Raw genomic sequence first — 17,694 nt, 5'->3', positions numbered from 1 at the left:
CATGTATGCATATATGAGGGTGTCGAATCCCCTGGAGCTGGAGTTTACAGACAGTTGTAAACTGCCATGTAGGTGTTGGAAATTGAACCTGGATTCTCTGGAAGAGCAGCCAGTGCTCTTAACTGCTGAGCAATCTCTCTAGCTCCATTTGCTACCATTTTAATGGATAAATTCTACATATTTGTTTCTGTCTGTGATTTGTTCTGTGATAAGTTTTTGAGTCTGTTTAGAATTTCAGAGAGGCCAAGCTCAATGCAAAAGACAGGTACTGACTAAAGGGGTGTTGACTTTCAAGGTGGTCTTTTCTACTGGCTCCATAGTAGACTCTTTCTTAAGGGTATATGCATCATCTAAGAGTTGGTCTATGTTGATAGTCTAGTCCATCCAGGGACCACAATCTGTCTCCAGTCACCCAGCTGAGGCCTATACTTGTAGTATTCCCAGTGTCCTGGCTGCTTACAGTTTCTTATCCTCTCTAACTCATTTGTTGGCCTTCCACACAGTATGGGGCTCAGAAAAATGATACTCTAAAGCGAAGGCCTCACTAGTAGTCTGTGTCTGACAAAGGTATGTGTTATAGCTCATCCTTCACTTATACCTCAGAATATAGACGACAGAGTCCATTTCCTCCAAAGTGTAGAAACCTGGATCTCCTTTCCTCAGATCCAGCTGTTAAACCTGACTTTCCCCTGTCTTTTTGACAAGTTCTCCATGAATTCTGTGACTCACCTCATTTCATTGTGAGTCACAAGATTCCCATTCTGAAAGGTTCTGTTGCAGACGTGGAAGGAAGGAAAGCTGCAGAGCAGCCAAGGAAGAGTCTAGAGACAGACAGGCCTTTCCCTCAGTGGGTTAGTATTAGATCATATCCTTTTTGTTCAATATGTTTCTACGTGGCTGTCCATTCTTGGTTGAACCTAAGCACCAAAATGGATAGTTCACTCTGTGTCCTTGAGACTTCAACCTGAATGTTCCTGTGTCATGTAAAACTATGATCAGATATATCTGCTGTATTGTTTCTTTGGTTAATCTGTCTTTTGTTATAGTGGTGTCTCATACAGTCCTGTATAATAGGCTGTAAATGATTTCTCCCTTTCTGCTCTAGCAGCAGGAAGCTCTAGGTACTTTGGACATTAGTAGGTAAATGATCCAATGCTGAAACACTGTTAAGCTTGATTTTTATTATTTTTATTTATTATTTGTAACATGAAACTTGGTGAAATAGAACACCTTGTTTTTAGTAACAGCATAGAGGAGAGTATCATATTATGGGTTGTTTTTTGTGTACTAAGGATCTTTTAACTATTATTTTACTTTATTTTTGGCACTGGGCCTTACATACTCTAAGAGACTTGATATATAATCTTTCCTTTCATCCTTATTACAGCCAACTAAAGTGGGTATTACCATGCTGAGCCCAGGCTGGTCCTTGGACCAGTGGGCCTTCTCCCCCAGCACTGTGCTTCCTTCCACTTCCTGGTTGTGGTCAGGTGCCTCTCTTTTCCCCATATCCTTATCACACTGTGTGGCTGGCTGTGTGGCTGTGTGGCTGTGTGATGGCTAGCTGCTAGAACTGGTTTTCCACCACCTAGTGGCTAGGCGAGTGTCCTGACTTCTTCACTGTCACCTACCATTCTTTTGTGTGTGTCCTGATGTAGGACAGCCTCTCCAACTTACACCAACCTCACTGTGTGAGGAAAGGGAACTTTCGGAGAGGATGGAAAGTTGCTGGTCTGGAAACCATGCTTTGTAACATAATGTGAAAATAAAACAGGCTCTTTATCATTGGCAACTCTCCATGGTTATTTCTGCTAGATGTTATTAGGGCCACAGTGTTGGGATGGAGCGTGGCCAAATCTTCTTTCCACAGGGTTGGCGTGTTTTCTGGGATTCATTGGCCTCATGACCACAGACAGCATTTTCAAGGCTGCAGGCTGTGTTATGGTCTATTACCCCAACAGAGAGAATCTAAACCAGCTCCTGTGAGATCTGTACCCTTGGTCCACGTTCCCTTAAACTGTTATGAAATAGAAGGTGGATGGCTGCTATCTGAGCAACAGAATAATGTATATACAGAAAGTTTAGTGTTATGAACCCTTGCCACAGAACTGTTTTGACACAATTTTATTGATTCCAAGCTTGCCTCTGAATTCACTAAGAGCTTCCATATAGTCTCTCAACATCTATCTACTCACTGTCTACAATGGCATATTTCCATTTCTGAGACCACTGTGACTCAGTTGTTAGAAGGACAACCTCTGCACTGTGTATACATTAGACCTTGCTCCTTATTTTCTCTGTTGGACATCACTTCAGCCTCATTCTTCCCATCTGTCTTAGTTAGGGTTTCTATTGCTGTAAAAAGACAACATGACCATGGCAGCTCTTATAAAGGAAAACATTTAATTGGGCTGGCTTATAGTTTCTAAGGTTTGGTCCATTGTCATCAAGGTGGGACATGATGGCATGCAGGCAGACATGGTGCTGGAGAAGGAGCTGAGAGTTCTACATCTTGATCTGCAGGCAGCAGGAGACTGTGTGCCACACTGGCCATAGCTTGAGTATATAAGACCTGAAAGCCAGCCCCCACAGTGACACACTTCTTCCAACAATGCCACACCTACTCCAACAAGGCCACACCTCCTAATAGTGCCACTCCCTATGGGGCAAGCATTCAAACGCATGAGTCTATGGGGACCATATCTGTTCAAAACACCACACCATCATATAACACCCTCTCTGTTGGATCAGTCCTTAGCTCAGACTTGCTGTGACTTCTGTTTGGTAAAAATAAAAACAAATGGTTTTACAATGGCTACTCTGTGTTTTTTATTTTATTTTATTTTTTTGTAGAAAAACTCCTTATAACTGTTTGTTGTCTCTAAATCTTTTGCCATTCAGATTTTTTTGATAGTGCTAAATTTAATGATGAGTCTCCAGTTTTGACTCATTTTGACTTCCCTGGTTCTCTCCAGTCTGACTGCTACTGTCTTCTTTGGAGAAGCTCCTTAAAATTTGGACTGGTTTGGCTAGTCTATGGCTTTTCCTCTTCCTTATTTACACCCATATTCTAGATGAGTCAGTCAGTACCAGGACCTTATGGATCAACAACCTGCTTATGCCTTTCCAATTTATATCTCTAGGTAAGACCTCCCTTCTAAACTGCAGACTCATTCAAGAAAATGACCACATCCAACTCACTATTCCAAATCTGAACATACGATTTTCACTGGTCTCTACCAAATGCACAGCCTCCAAATGCTTGGGCATTACACTTGTACTCTCCAAACTTGTTTCCTTTTCTAAAACAACACTGTAATCATACCATACCTACTTGATAGACCTTCTCCCCTGAGACTGGCAGGTCCTACTATGTAGCTTAGGCTGTCACTGAATTTGTGGCCATCCTGTCTCTGCTTCTTACATGTTGGGATGATAAGCATTGAATATCCAGCTCATAATTTGCTTTGAAGAATGCATCAAGTATTTAGCATGGTACCTGGCAAGGAGACAGTCAATAAACGACCTCTTATCACAGTACGATTCCTGTCTAGTTCTTAATTCGTAATTCTTTCTATTTTTTTTATCTTACAACAAAAACCCTAAAGTTCACTCCCAAGAACCCCTAACTGTCCTGAAAGCATCTCTGAATCTATCTGGTCATAGACTCATAATACACAGTTGCACACAGTTGCACAGACCCTTCTTTAAAAGATGTTTGATATTCTTGTTCCTCCTAGTACTTCTCTTGGCAGTGCTGTTCCCAAGGACTTTCTCATCTTTTTTTAAAAAAGATTTATTATTATTATTATTTTAAAAAATATTTATTTATTTATTATGTTGTTTATTATGTTTACAGTGTTCTGCTTGCATGTATTCCTGCAAGCCAGAAGAGGGCACCAGATCTCATTACAGATGGTTGTGAGCCACCATGTAATTGCTGGGACTTGAACTCAGGACCTCTGGAAGAACAGTCAGTGCTCTTAACCTCTGAGACATCTCTCTAGCCCAACTTTCTCCTCTTATCCCTCCTCTGTAGAGGAAACTGGTTCCACAATTCTCCAAGCAACTTCCTCCCTCAAGTCTTTTGAGAAGCCTAATGTTTTAGGGATCATCTTTAATCATTTTGTCTGTCACATTCTCCCCCAACTGGCTTTTGAAAGAACTTCTTATAGAAATATTCATATATGCTATTTTTCTAGAAAGAATTCTGGTGAATAACTTTCTCCATTCTAGAAGATCACAATAATGCTAAAAATGAGCTTTGTACTGGGCTGCTGTGGTAGTCAGGATAAGGTAGAGCCACAGAAGCCTTTATGGATACCAGGAGAGGAGATTCATGGTCCAGGCTAAGCAGTTTTTACTGCATGCTTTTTTTTTTTTTTTGAGACAGGGTATCATGTAGCTCAGGTTGACTTTGAATTTACTGCATAGCCAGGATAAAACTGAACATCTAATCATCTGCTTTGCAAATGGCATGTGCCAGCACACTTGGTTTATGTTTGTGGTAGAGTTTGAATAAAGGCTTGTGCATGCCAGGCAAACACTTTACCAACTGAGCTACATTCTCAACCTCTTGAATGCAATTAAATGCTTTTTTAAATTGTTTTGTAGAATTACCTTTCTTTATTCTGTGTATGTGTGGGCTCCATGGTGCCCTTGTGGATGTCAGAGGAAAGCTTTTGAGAATCAGTGCTCTCTTTCTGCCATATGTGCTCCAGGGCTCAAACTTGATTACATTTAGAGCAAATGCCTTTACCCGATGAGCCATTTTGACAGCCCCTGAATGCAAAGACAATTTGATTAAGATGTTCTGTTTGTAGAGAAGCCAGGTGCAGCAATGGGGTAAGGCCAGGAAGCAGGAGAATTTATAGCAGAAGGTTTGATGAGCAGTCTGCTGTGATAGAGTTCAAAGCTTTGTTGACTTAAACTTGGGGTCAACAAAATGCACAAGTTTTTTGCAAGATGAGCCCTTCCATCACACATATTTATAGCTTTATTTATTTATTTATTTATTTATTTATTTATTTATTTATTTTTGTTTTATCAAGACAGGGTTTCTCTGTGTAGCTTTGCGCCTTTCCTGGATCTCGCTCTGTAGACCAGGCTGGCCTCAAACTCACAAAGATCCGCCTGGCTCTGCCTCTCGAGTGCTGGCATTAAAGGCATGTGCTACCACCGCCCGGCAGCTTTATTTCTTAATATATATTTTCATAGTTGGAACACATTTTAGCTTTACAGAAGTTTTAAAAATAGTAGTGTTCTCACTATTATCCAAATAAGGAATTAATATATTGAGTATGTAAAATTAGCATAGCACCTGGCAAGTAGAAAGTACTAGATGATACTATTATATGCCATAATTATATATGACCATAGATGATAGTACATTATAGGGTATTGTACCATATAATATGTATAATATTGCATACTATATATTATATAGTACAATGCACTATAATGTACTCTCATGTATTATCATAAATATTAATAACATGCTTATTGATATATTGATAATATATACTAAAGTATACTGTATATCAATAAGCATGTTGATTATATTAATATTATCATATATATTGTTACCATATTATATACTAGTAATATGGTAACATTATAGTATATGATATAATAGAAATATAATAGATTGTGATACTATTAACAACCTACAAGCTTTATGGGGATTTCCACAGTTTTCTCACTAATGTCCTTTCTATAGTCCACAGTCTACTTCAGGTCAGCCAAATTTAGTTGTCATGTCTCTTCACTTACACTCAACTGGTGACATTTTTTGCCTTTGATGGCCTTGATATTTTGAAGAGTGCTGGTTAAGTATTTTGTAGTGTGTTCCTTGGTGTGGGTTTGATCATTTATGGAAAGCATACATTTCAAAAGTCATGTCCTTTCCCATGCATCCAATCAGGAGTGTGTAAGTTGATTATTTTGTTGGTTTCTGCTAGTTTTCTAAATTGTTTAGTGTTCTGGGAGTCATTTTTGAGACTGAAAATATCCTGCTTCTGTGTTTCGCCATCCTTCCACCCAGGCCGTTTAGCATCCACCAACAGTTATTGTCTACAACAATTTGTACTGCAGTGTTTGCCCAATGGCGATTTCCTATTATTCCTTTCACAGTTGGTCACTGGAAGTATTTGACAAAGAAGTACGTCCCTTCCACCCTGTTCTAGTTTGCTTCTCTGTTGCTGTAATAAATACCATGACCACAAACATCTTGGGCAAGGAAGAGTTTATTTGGCTTACAGGCTATTGCCCATCCTGGGGGTAAGGCAAGGCAAGAACTTGAGGCGAGAGCCTGGAGGAAGGAACTGAAGCAGAGACCACAGAGGAACACTGACTGTTATTGGCTTGCTTTCTCTAGCTTGCTCAGCTCCCTTTCTTATAAATCCCACTCCCACTTACCCAAGGATGGTACACCCACCTACATCAATTTGCAATCAAGGAAAACACTCCATAGACATGCCCACGGGCCAATCTGATGGAGGCAATCGCTCAGTTGAGATCCTCTCTTCCCAGGTATGTCTAGGTTTGTGCCAAGTTGACAGAAACTAAGCAGCATGTGTCTTATATCTCATCTACTTACTCAATGTTGATTAAAAATATCCACTTGATTGTATGGGATTATCATTATTCTCTTACTCAGAATCTTCCAGTATATGGACTTTTGGGACTCTAAGTTGCCATGGCTCCTTTTCTATGCTCACTTCCTTTTTTTGTTTTAGTATTCTTTGTGCCTTGACAGATTGTTCAAGGTTCTTTTATTCTCCAAGCCCCAAATTCTGAATGAACACTTCTCTTCAAGAAGTCCCGATTTTTGGTTGTTTTTTTGTTTTTGTTTTTAGTGTAGATTAACACTTAGAAACTAAGATCTAGATGTTAGACTTCATTGCACTGACTGGATTGTCACTACTCCGAGGCCTCTCACAACGAAAGCCAGTTGGTGTGTGTCAGCTTATCTCTACCTCTGTATCTGGTTTTGTAGTTCTTTTTTTGACATGGAACAAACATGTCATTATTCACAATCAGTTTGCTTATTTTTTCAGTCCTAAAATACAGATAAAATCCTTTCACAGTTGCTAAGTTATACTCCTGTGTAAAAGAAATATATTAACCAGAGCACAATATCTGCATATAATTCTTTTCCCTTTAGCCTGTGCTATATACAATTGAAATACTGTTGTCCAGGGTTGCTTAAATGAATTGTGTTCTTCACCACTTAGCTTGTTGTAGTCATGTTAATAATTGTTTGTTTGTTTTGCTTTTGTTTTTTGAGACAGGGTTTCTCTGTGTAGCTTTGGAGCCTGTCCTAGAACTCACTCTGTGGCCGAGGCCGGCCTTAAACTCATGGAGATCTGCTTGCTTCTGCCTTCCGAGTGCTGGGATTAAAGGTGTGCGCCACCGCATGGCATGATAGTAATCCCCCTAGCTTGTTCCTGATTGTATGTATGGGAAACAATATCATGGTTCTGAGAGTTAGTACTGAGTACAAGGTGTCATCAAAGAAATGCCACTTTCTTCTTACCACTGTTACTCTGTTCCCATTCTCCCTCCTCTCCTTCCTACCTTTTCACTCATTCATTTTCAGGTGTTATTTACTGATTTTTCTTTTGAGACAGGTTCTTGCTATGTAGCCCAGATTGGCCTTGAACTAGCAGCCCTCCATCTCAGCCTTCTGAATTCTGGGATTATATGTGTGTGCCACTATACCTGGCTTAGTATATTATTTTTAAGGCCCATCTACATTATAACATTATATATACTTCATATAGTACTTCATTCCTTTTTTATGGCTTACTAATATCCTGGTGTATAGATATATCACCTTTTGTTTGTACATCAATCTGTCACTAGACTGTAGATGCTGCTGCTCCCAACACTCACAAGCATTTTGTGAACATGAATTCAGTTGTCTTAGGTATACACCTAATAGTGTGTATTATTTACTAGGTCACATAGTAACTCTGTATTTAACTTTTTGAGGAACTGTCAAAATATTTTCCCAAGTGGATCATTTTACACTCCCATGAGTATTAGTGTTTCAGTTTCTTAACATTCTTTCCAATACTTGTGATTTATCTTTTAAAAAAGTTATTATAGTATCCTATTTGGTATAAAGCTGTACCTTATTGTGGTTTTTGGCTTGCATTTTTCTAATGATTTATGTCACGGAGGATTCTTTTTTTGTGGCTTTTGGCCACTTATGCAACTTGTGTGTGTGTGTGTGTGTGTGTGTGTGTGTGTGTGTGTAGAAGTGTCTATTCAAATCCTTGGTCCATTTGGAAAGCTTGATTGTTTGTTGCTTAGTTATTAGTTCTTTCCATAATCTGGGTATAAGTTCCTTATCTGATATGATTTGCAAATGTTTTCTCCTATTCTTTAAATTGTTCTTTTGATTGTCCTTTGATACATAAACGCTTTAAACTTTGAAGTCCACATGACCCATTATTTTCTTTTATTGCTTGTATTTTATGTCTTGATTGATTCAAGTTTAAGAATTTACGCTTTTTTCATTTGAGATGTTTTATTATTTTGTTTCTTATCTTTAGGCCTGCCATTTGTTTTGAGTTAAAATGTGAATACAGTGTTAGGGAGAGGTCCAGCTTTCCTCTTTGGCATGTGGACACTTAGTTGTCTTGGCGTCACTTGCTGAAGACCACTTACAGAATTACTTGAGGGCTGGAGAGATGGCTCAGTGGTTAAGAGCACTGGTTGCTCTTCCCGAGGACTGGGGTTCAAGTTCCAGTACTCATATGACAGCTCACGCCCATCTGTGACTCCAGTTCCAGAGGATGTGATGCCCTCTTCTGGCCTCTGTGGGCACTGCATGCCAGTAGTACACATTAATGCAGACAAACCTCTCTCTCTCTCTCTCTCTCTCTCTCTCTCTCTCTCTCTCTCTCTCTCTCTCTCTCCTCTCTCTCTCCCTCTCTCCCTCTCCCTCTCTCTCCCCTCTCTCCTCTCCTCTCTCTCTCCTCTCTCTCCATATATCTATCATCATCTATCTATATCTATATGGTATATATGTGTATATAAATCTTGAAGAATCTGGTCACAAAATTGATTACCCAAAAATGCAAAGGAAGAATTAACTCTTAATTGCCAGCCCCCAGAACTGTGGGCCAACATACTTTTGTTTATTGGAAATTGCCATTATAAATCTACTATAAACAGTTATTCTGTTATGCCAGCCAATCAGCCAGTTCTTAAGACCTTTATCCATCGGGAGATGAGTCTTTGCAGTATATCCTGCTGGTATTTTTTCATAGTTTGTTAGATGTCTTTTTGTTCTTTGTTTAAAATATTTTGTTAGAAAATCCATTGACCTTTTGCTTCTCTGCCTCTATTTTTGAGAAAACAGTTTCGTACTTTTGAGGTTATTGTCTTATTTTCTTTTGGAATTTGTAGAGTAGGTTTTTAAACCCTAGAGCTCTAATCCATTTTGGTTTTTTCCTTATGCGTGTTGTTTCAACACTATTTATTAAAAAAACATGCCTGTCCCAGTGATTTGAGATGGCTTTAGATCTATTTTGTGCTTTCTTTTCTAGTCTACTGATCCCTTTGTATATTAAAGTACCAGTACAGCCTTGTTTGAACCAGAGGCTTTATAGTATGACTGAACGTCTGGAAGCCACACAATCTCCACCAATGCTCTCTCTCTTTTTTTTTTTTTTTTTAATTTTCGAATGCTTGGATTCCCACATGAACTTTTATAAAGCTCACTGTTAACATGGGCCCACCAAACTTTCACATTACCTTGTAAGGTTCTAAGATCCAGCTTGAGTTATGTAAAAGATTAAGACCTTTATCCGTGGAAAAATCAATTCTGAAAAATCCACTAAGGGGTTCCTGGGTATTCTTGTGGGGATAATTGCGTTTCTCTTCTCTATACCTGCTACAGTGTTGATACCATGCATTCCAAACACAGGAAGTACCCCAGGCCTCCACTTCCCAGTCAGAGGTCTGTGAAGACCTCTTACAGTGGGACCAAGTTCTAGTTATTCTACAGTGACTGACGAATTCTGAGACAATACACAGCAGGGTGGCTTACTTTGAATTCTAAGTTCTCCAAAGGTAAGAGAACATCCTCTTCTCGGACGGGCCCATCATTCTCTTATCAATGGCTTGTGGGGTCCACCTGCCAAGGTACCCACTCAAATGGTAGGAAGGTGCTCTTCAGTAGAGGGGAGTCTCTGGCCCTGTAACCTATAAGAACCAGTACCTGGAGGTAGCAGGTCATTTCCTAATTGTTACCTCACTCTACCCAGCACAGGGTCGCAGTCCCTGGGCTGCAGCGCCGCTCCCAGTGGCCAGCACTAAGCCACCCAGCGCCACCTGCTGGAGGCAGCGTGTACCGCAGGCGCGGCAGGGAAGTGTGGGCCCGGCGAGCTCGGTTCTCCCGGAGTCGAAGGACCCGGCTGAGTTGAGGGCCTGGATGAAGCAGCATCTGCAGCCCCCATGGCCGGAGCTCCCAAATTCTGAGGCGAGTGTATGAAGCCCGAGTGCCTCGCGTCACAGACACTAGCGCTTTCAAAGTCTGAGAAACCGGGTTTCTAATCTGCGCAGGCGCAGTCCCGGCGCGCACCCAGCCTCTCAAGCGCGCACGCGCGTTCTCGGGTGGGGGCGTGTCCTCCCGGGACGCGCACGTCCACAAAGGACGCACGTCTCCTCCAGAACGCGCAGCCATTGTTTGGGAGCGCGCACTCGCGCACTGAGGCTCGCTCTGGCCACTTGGGGGCGCACACTCCTCTAGTCCTCTCCTCTGACTTCCGTGGCAGGTTTCCTGAAGTGGATTTGATCATCCAGAATGAATTGTTTGTCCCATGACGAGGGAGACATTGTAGGCGCTTTAGATAGAGCATGGTGAGTTTAGGTGACATACATTTAACACGAGGGATGAAAAAGATGATTTCTCCACCCCCTAAAGCAATAGAAAATCGAGAAGAGGAAGCATACACAAATATCTGCCTTGCACCCAAAATAAGATTTAAGTGCCGACTTGGAAACCTAGGCAGGAGAGCTGGAACACTTTCTACAGGAAGATAATCAAGTGAGTTTACACGAGGAATTTGGGCTGGTGAAGGAAGGCAGAGTGAGAGAGCCTGGGAAAACACATCTGGGTTTAATCTGGCTTCTCTGCTTTTGCACTGACTTCAGCCTTGGACAGGTCTAATCTGTTCCCTTACCTGGATAATAGGTAAAATCACCTTGCAAGCCTGTGGTGAGAGTTAAAAAGGAGTGTGAGGGTTGTAGGATGTAGGATCTACAAATAGACCACCCCCTGTTCTGGCTTAGTCAGGGTCTAGGGGTCCCCCATAGTCTCTGAAAGGAGCAGATTCCTTTTTCATTTTTTTTCTTTTCGTTTTTGTTTTTTGCTAGGGATGGGAAACCAGGGCCGCAGGCATGCTTGACTAGCTGCCCTATTGTCTTAAGTTTACTATGTCAAAAACGTGAATGGACATGTTTATGTCTTTCTACATTGTCAGAATTTATTATTATTATTATTATTATTATTATTATTATTATTATTATTATTATAAATTCACAAAGTATAGAGGTTTTAACGGCAGCTATTTGGCAGATATTTCTGCTTTCCTTGGTAACCCTGGCTGAAGTAAACACAAGTTCTTTTATTCCAATCTTACTTAGTAACATTGGCTCTCAGTTCCCTTATTTCACAACACAGAGTAAATCTCTTTCTCTATGTATGTGTAGGTTACAGAATAACCACAAAGGGTTAAATAGGCAAGGGGTAAGAGTCTGGAGAAGCCAAAGCAGGGAAGACAATAGGGACACAGGGTTTCTGTATTGATGAGGAACCTGAACTGGATGGCAGGTGCAGATGAGAGAACAGGAAGATGGGGGGACGACAGTTGAGTAGGCCATGTCAACAGTAATGACCAAGCCAAGCTGAAGCCCTTGGGACAGTTGGGAGTTCTCTGCTTGCCAGTACTTGGTACACATACTGGGCTGTCAGATAACAAACAGGTCACTGGGGCTATCACCATTGCATTTGTTAGTTTCTGCTGCCACAGCCTGCCTCTGCTGCCAAATCAGTTACGTCATCCCCTGTGTCCAGGTGCCTTTCCACTGTCATATGCCTTTCCATATGTCAGCTATGAGACATATGACACGTCTTACAAGTGCCGGCCAGACACAGCTTGCTCTCTTGCCTCTTGTTTTTCTCTTACCTCTCTCTCTTGCTTCTCTTGCCTCTCTTCTTCCTCTTGGCTCTTCCCTGTTCTCTCTGTCTGTCTGTCTGTCTGTCTGCCTCTCTCATGTCCCCACTCTGACACGGCCTTTTGTTCTTTCCCTCTCTCCCTCCCACCTCCCCCAATAAACCTCTTGCACTAACTGTTGTACATGGCATGTTTGCTTAGTGGGATACCTTGGCGGGGCCTGCCAAAGGTACCCACTTCTTTCTTTTTTTTAATTAGCAGTGCTATATCTCTGCTTATTTATAGTCTGGATGAGGGAATTACACCCCTTCCTTGTTCTACTATGTTCAGTAAGTTCTTGGGCTGAGTTTTCCTGATAAGACTTTTTTTTATATAACATAATTATTTATTGATTCCTTGGGAATTTCACACTGTGCACCCCAATCTCATTCACCTCCCAGTCCCTCCATATCCACCCTTCACCCCTGCAGCATCCCCCTCAAAAGACTTCCCCCAAATTAATTCAAAACAAAACAACACCTTGCTCCTCAGTTTTTCCAATACCTCTTCATTCATCCTAATGGTATAGGGAGCTGTGGTATATCTTTTTGTCCAAGCAGCCCTATCTACGAAATGGTCATTGCTATGAGTCATTGGTCTGGTTCAAGGCCTCTGGCACACCATCATCATTGGACCCTCACTGAACAATACATACCCTGCTGTTGCCCCGAGTCCTACAATTATCATTCTGCAGGATCAGTCCCTTCACACACTCTAGCAGGTCATATCATATATGGGGTAGATGTTAGGGTGGGCTAACTCAGGGCCCAGGATGTGGGTCTAGATGGTAGCCAAGCTGACTGATCTGGGCCACTGGGACTGCTTCCCCTCAGGCAAGGGGCAGAGCCAGCTCTCCTAGGCCTGTGCCTATAGGGGCCAGCTCTCCCATGCTCACAGTGAGGTTTGGGGCCATCTTTCCTGAGGGCAGGGACTAGGTATGGGAAGGGGGTTGTGTAGCTCTCCCATGAGGGCTGAAGCCAGCTCTCCTGCTACAGGGTCCAGCAAGGGGCAGGACCAGCTATCTCAGGGCCAGTAAGGGGTGGGACTGGCTCAGCTCAGTCTTCAGATTTCAACACATATGGTTCCTATGATCCCTTGTGCTAACACGGGCCATGGACATTATCACAGACCCCAGCTGCAGCAGGAACACAGGCTCAGACATGGCTCTTGTCAGGAGCTTGGGCCTGGACATCACTATGGCCCTGGTGGCAGCATAGGCCATCCAGATCAGTATGACCCCAGTGGCAGCAAGGTCCTTGGACACCAATATGGTCTCAGATGGCTGTCTAGACCATGGGCATCTCCATATCCGTCAGTGGTAACAGGAACCTCTGGCCTGCTGAAGGCACCCTAGGTGAGATCCTGACATGTTGGAGTGTGTGTGTGTGTGTGTGTGTGTGTGTGTGTGTGTGTGTGTGCCTTTTTTTTGCCAGCCTCAGAGACTTAAGTTTAGCCCCTCCTTGTTGGCCCCCAGAGAATTAAGTTTTACTCCCTCAGATAGAAGGTCAAATTGAATGATTAGTTCACCAACTCCCCTTCAAACCCTGAGCTGCTGGAGGTTGGTCCTCAAGGCAGCACTATGAAGTGCTGGAGATACAGGCATGTTACACCTTGTGAGGAAAACAAGATTTTTAAAACACTAAAACGACAATGCCTTCCATCTTTTAAACTTTTAGTTAATCTCTGCGGCCCTAAGGTTGAAGTAAACACCCAAAAGGAGGCTGTCCCTGATCTTGGCCCTGCTTCTTGTTTTCACATTGTTCTACTTTCCATTTCATAGTCTAAGTTCTTCATCCCGGGTATGTTTCCTGCCGCATGCTGCTTTATCTACCTCTGGATCTTTTTTTTTTTTTATATTTTGTATAAGCAAAGAGCTGAAGCAAAACAAACTAAGGGTACCACTGATGGTATTCTGCCTCAGATTTGCCTTTAAAAGTATTTATTTTGTTAAGCTTTAGATTTAAAAAAAACAACAAATGTTCAATCTGAAGTTAAAATATCTTGAAATTTAAGAACTGATTTTTAAGTTGCTTAGTCATTATACCTGAAGGGCTCTAATAGGCTCAAACATGGTGCCAGCAGGTCCTTCCCTACCCCTACCACCTTTGCTACACCACTAGACTCCCTTGTTTGGCCACTTCCTCCTTCCTGAGTCTGACCACCTTAAAAACTGCTCCTGCACAGTCACCTGCTGCTGTCTTTGCCTGAACCAGAGGCAGCATGTTTATCTTTCTGTGTTAAATAAATCCCCTTTGTCCTGAGAATTTGGTGTCTTAAGTGTGCTCTTTGCTGACTCAGAGGTCACTTTATTTTGGTACCTGTCTTAATTAGAGTTTCTATTGTTGTGAAGAGACACTAAGACTCTTAAAAAGGAAAACATTTAATTGGGGCTAGCTTACAGTTCAGAGGTTTAATTCATTATCATCAGGGTGGGTGGCATGGAGACAGACATGGTGCTGGTGAAGGAGCTGGGAGTTCTATATCTTGATCCAAAGGCAGCAGAAGCAGTGCTGTAGAAAAATGCTTTTGGGGTTGAGGATTTAGCTCAGTGGTAGAGTGCTTGCCTAGCAAGTGCAAGGCCCTGGGTTTGGTCCTCAGCTCCGGGGGAGGAGGGGGGGAAGAAAAAAAAAAGAAAAATGCTTTTGTACACTGGTTTAATAAATCACTGATTGGCCAGTAGCCAGGCAGGAAGTATAGGTGGGATAAGCAGACAAGGAGAATTCTGAGAAGAAGAACAGAGTCAGGAGACACCAGCTCGCTGTCCAGGGAGCAGCATGCAATGACACACAGGTAAAGCCATGGAACATGAGGTGACATATAGATTAACAAAAATGGACTGAGTTTAAGTGTAAGAGTTAGTCAGTGGTAAGCCTGAGCTAATGGCCGAGCAGTTTTAATTAATATAAGCCTCTGTGTGTTTACTTGGGTCTGAGAAGCTGTGGACCAGGCAGGACACCTGAAAACTTAAGCTACAAAAGCAGTCTGTGTCACACGGTACATAGTTTGAGCATAGGAGACCTCAAGGCCCACCCCCACAGTGGCACACTTCCTCCAACAAGGCCACATCCAGTCCAACAAAGCCACACCTCCTAAGAGTGCCACTCCTTATGGGGGTCATTTTCTTTCAAACCACTACAGTGCCATAACTCGGATTGGCCAGTAAACCCTGACTCCTGCCCCCAACCCTATTTTACACTTTCTGGTCCTTCTGGCACCTAATGTCCTCAACCAACAGCAGCTGATGGGTAAATTTTCCACCCCTCACTGCCACAAACATCCCTCAGGTCATTGGGTAATGACCATTGAGTGTCCAGTGTCCTCATTCTGTCCTGTGGGATTGTGGAGACCACACTCTGCCATGACCATCATTGGTTTTGGCAGACTCCCTCAGGTGACTGGTAGGCACATTCTGTTCAGTTTGGCATGGCTGATAGTTTCCCCTTCGCTTTTGGTGTTTATTCTCCCAAATCTGGTATCATTTATTAACTGTACAAAAATCCTGTTGACAGGTCCCTGGACTTTTTCTCTGACCATTGTGTCCCTCATGTGGTCATGGAACTTGGGTGTTGACCCCTCCCACCTGGAGCCCTCTCTATTGGCTCCTTGAGACTCTCAGGAATGCTGTCTCTCAACCTTGGCTCATGGCCTACCATTAGTGGTAGGATCTGCTCTATCCATCCTAACTGATGCCTTTGGGATATCTTCTCCAAAATTTCAAACAGCTACAATTCACTCCAGATCTCAAACCTCTTAAGCTTATCCACTTCAGTACTCAAGTTTGGCCTCAATATCACCTGGCCGCCTAATGGCTCTCTTGATCCAAATATTATTCAGGATCTTTACAACTTCTGTGAGTGCATAGGAAAATGGAAAGAGATCCTTTATGTCTCTGCTTTCTCTGTTTTTTTTTTCTCCAAGTCTTCTTTGTGCACCTCTTGTTCACCTTCCCACAACCTCATTGCTCTTAAGTCTTCTGTCTTACCTCCCAATCTTAGCTCCTGAAATTGAAAGCCCACCCTTTGATCCTGCTGATGAGTCTCCCCGCCTCCCTGTTTCTCTCCCCTTTGTCAGTTGCCTTCCCCCTATTCTCCCTCATCTGCCATCCTCCCATCTCCTTCATCTGCCTGGATTTCACCAAGGCAGCAAGGATTGACCTCTACATCCTCAGACCCTGCCACTGCCCCACCACTCTCACTCAGTTACAAACTGTCCAAACTGGCAGCTGGATCTGCCAGTGGATATGGATATGGGTTATCTCATGTAGTTGCAGCTAGTTTGTTGGCCAAAGCTAAAGTTATCTGAAGGTCAGACTTGGGTGGGAATCTAATAAGGTTTAGTCACAGAGCTCACAATTCATGCTGACTGTCCAGAGGGAGTTCTCTGGTTGTTGATCAGAGTGCCCAGATCAATCCCCAAATTGGGCTGCCTGGTAGACCTTTCTCTTTTTAGCTCTCCCCACACTTGATCTCATGATAAATTGCCCCAGCCCTTGCCCCAGTCCTACCCCTCAGGGATATAGTGGGTATGGATGGCCCCACTGGCATTTATGTCCCCTTCTCTCATCATGAACTTTCCCAGGTTGAAAATGTCTAGGTTACTTTACCTCAGACCCCACCACCTTCCTCAAACAATTCCAATACCTGACCCAGTCCTAGGACATTAACTTTCATGACCTCTATATAATCCTTTCTAATAACCTCTTCCATGAGGAATGCAGACATGTTTGGGAAAATGATGGGTCATGATCCATGACCATGCAGATCAAACACACCCAACAGAGAGGACCCACCTCACTGGAGCCACAGAAGTCCCTGACATCGATCCCCATTGGGTTGTAATGACAGTGATGATTGTCAGGTCAGGAACCATTTCATTACTTGTCTCCTCTCTGGCCAGAGGGGAGTGACCCTTAAACCAACTAATTTTCAAAAGGTCCAAGAGATTACTCAAGATAAGTCTGAAAATCCTTCTCAGTTCCTCTAGTGCCTCAGATAGGCCCTGCTTCAACATACAAACTTAACCAACAACTTCTTATGACCTACTCTTTTGCCCAATACTACCCAGACAGAAGGGCCAAACTCAAATGACTGGACCAAGGCTTGCTTATACCCCAAACCAAGGTTCTGGACTTGGCATTTAAGGTCTTCCATAAGTGTGATGAGTGCAAAGAAAACACAAGTACCAACTCTTGGCTAAGGCTCTCCAGCAAACTCCTGGTGCTGGGATGCCCTCAAAGAAGGGTACTGTAAAAAGGCCCCAGACCTTGGCACAACTGATTCCATGCTAGAAGTACCATTCAAGCTGTAAAACTCAGCATGAAGATAACACCACTGGCCAAAACTAAAAAAAGGCCTAATCCATCAAAGTCCATATAGTTCTGGGAAAGTCTCCAAAGCACTAACCTTGGCTTCTGTAGTTTTTCTTCTGGCTAACTTGTTAACTGGAGTGTGTCAACCCAGAACAT

General features: G+C 42.6%; 1 protein-coding gene across 1 annotated transcript in view; it reads left to right on the top strand.

The window, feature by feature from the left end:
• Positions 1–779: 779 nt before the first annotated feature.
• The window catches only part of LOC131917774 (olfactory receptor 5V1-like), a 69,191-nt gene continuing 52,276 nt past the window's right edge, over positions 780–17,694 (top strand). Inside the window, 1 exon segment of the mRNA XM_059271856.1 lies at positions 780–851. The gene's annotated coding sequence lies outside the window, so the exon portion shown is untranslated.

The sequence above is a fragment of the Peromyscus eremicus genome, chromosome 1 (assembly GCF_949786415.1).
Source record: "Peromyscus eremicus chromosome 1, PerEre_H2_v1, whole genome shotgun sequence".
Taxonomy (NCBI): Eukaryota; Metazoa; Chordata; class Mammalia; order Rodentia; family Cricetidae; genus Peromyscus; species Peromyscus eremicus.
Note: the sequence above shows the minus strand (reverse complement) of the source record. Positions and strands in the feature narration are given on the sequence as shown.